Source organism: Hippocampus comes, unplaced genomic scaffold, assembly GCF_001891065.2.
Source record: "Hippocampus comes isolate QL1 unplaced genomic scaffold, H_comes_QL1_v1.1 scaffold1406, whole genome shotgun sequence".
NCBI classification, from domain to species: domain Eukaryota; kingdom Metazoa; phylum Chordata; class Actinopteri; order Syngnathiformes; family Syngnathidae; genus Hippocampus; species Hippocampus comes.
This window is the reverse complement of record NW_017805524.1, coordinates 242-2248: the sequence shown is the minus strand read 5'-3', so window position 1 is coordinate 2248 and position 2007 is coordinate 242. Positions and strand designations below refer to the sequence as shown.

At 39.3% G+C, this 2007-nt stretch overlaps 1 long non-coding RNA gene across 1 annotated transcript; it reads left to right on the top strand.

The window, feature by feature from the left end:
• Window positions 1-503: 503 nt before the first annotated feature.
• On the top strand, window positions 504-771 carry LOC109520454 (uncharacterized). The gene is made up of 2 exons (XR_002169183.1): window positions 504-616; window positions 692-771. It is a non-coding gene; the product is annotated as an uncharacterized LOC109520454 (long non-coding RNA).
• The last annotated feature ends 1236 nt before the right edge of the window (window positions 772-2007 follow it).

The window sequence follows — 2007 nt, the reverse complement described above, 5'->3', positions numbered from 1 at the left end:
GTTGGTCCGTTTTAACACAGTTAAACCAATGTAGTTATTTCTGACCCAAGGCTACAATGTTGGTAGCATGATTTATTTAGTGTCACTATGACACTAAACCTTTTTGACATTTTACTTTCTGGAATGTACAATCAATTAAAAGTCAAAAAGAGGTGATACTCTTAATACACAAGCAGAAATGTTGGTCATTCCGGATTGCTTCTGAATCCTCTCAGCTGCCTGAGGTCCCTGAGGCAACTCAGATGTTCACCGTTTTTTTTTTTGTCTTGGGTTCCATCCAATTCTTGGTTTTACTGGTTCTTTCGCTCTGCTTCTGTTTGCTACCTTAGGCCCAGATGTTTGCAAATGAGAGATGGGATTTTTTTTTTTTCTGAGGGAGCTCTTCTCCCGGAATTTCAGCAGATGACAAAAAGTGACTGTTTTGAAAACTTCAAGCTTCCCTTGAACACATTTCTTTCCAAGCACCGCTCAATATTTTCTCTTTCTGACATTCTGACATCCACCTTCATCCACCTTCAAGGATTGCGATGTGCTTTGGACTGACTACCATCAAAAGTTGGTTGATCATGCGCTCATATCCATGGATACCTATTTGGGACAGTTTCCTGATATTAAGGTGGGGAGCCATGGTAACATAGACCTCTTAATATGAATGGTGGAAAGACTTTCCTTAATTTCCATTTTTGCTCAGGCTCGTATTGCCAAGCGGGACAGAAAGTTGGTGGATTACGACAGTGCCAGACACAACTATGCCACCACGCATAAGACCAAGAAAAAGGATGGCGGTATTAAAATCACAAAGGTATATTGAGAATACACACAGCAGCGCTGGAAACTACAGTCAAGTTTCTATTTAAGTCATGAGGCAGTTCAACCTGTTTATTGTTTCTGTCATATAGCAAGGAGACAGGGACAAAAAAAAAAAAAGCAATTCACCCATTTGAACAAATGCCCATGCGTTCAACGACACCATTTGGTTTTTCAGGCAGAGGAGGAGTTGGAGAGAGCCCAGAAGGTGTTTGAGGAGATCAATATTGACTTACAGGAGGAATTACCTTCACTCTGGAACAGGTGAACCTTTTTTTGTGCAGAATTGCGGGAACAGTTGTCATTTTACTTCCTCATATATTTCAGGTGGTCATAAAATAGGGTGACCAGATTTTGATTTTTATTTCACTAACAAAGAAAAAAAAAATGTCACTTCAGCCTTTAGTTTTTTTCCTCAGAATTATTTTCTTTGCTCCCGGGCCGAAAAAGGAACACAGTCAATTTTGCAGCTTTTTGAGTGTTTTAAGCTTTGCTGACCGGTACCTTAAATAGACACTGAAACATTTACGTGCGGGCTTTGCACACAGTTACCTTTTCCTTGTGTCATCACTCATCACTGTCCTCAGCTCCAAACTGTGTACAAACGTGGACATGTGGGGGCGAAATAGGACGTCTGATCATCATAAACTAGCACCTCCATTACAAATGGAAAAAGATGAAACAAACATTCTCTCGTCAAACAATCAAAAAGACGAACATATAGTTGTATTGCTGGAGGATGAAAATACAATTCATTTTGCTTGAACAACTTGACACCCCAGTGCATGTTTGGTATTTGTGTGTGTGTGTGTGTGTGTGTGTGTGTGTGTGTGTGTGTGTGTGTGTGTTTGTGTGTGTGTGTGTGTGTGTGTGTCCATAATATAAAGATGATGAAGGAACATCTGTGAGCAGATTGAATTAGTTTTAGTCACTGTTGGTGAACGTTATTAAATCAGCATGAGACTTTATTTTCAGTTTTGCTGTCTTTGTGCTTTCTACTGTCTTTGTTATTAATTTATTGTTTTATTGTTTGTTGTAGTATGAATTATTCTTGCTGCATGGAGAGCACTTGGTACACAGCGGTGGTTGCTTTAAAGTGCTCTATAAATACAGTTGAGTTGAGTTGAGTATGCTAGGAATTGTCTTGCACTGAACAAAATGAAAAAGAGTGAATATATGTCTCTTTCTGTACCTTTTTGC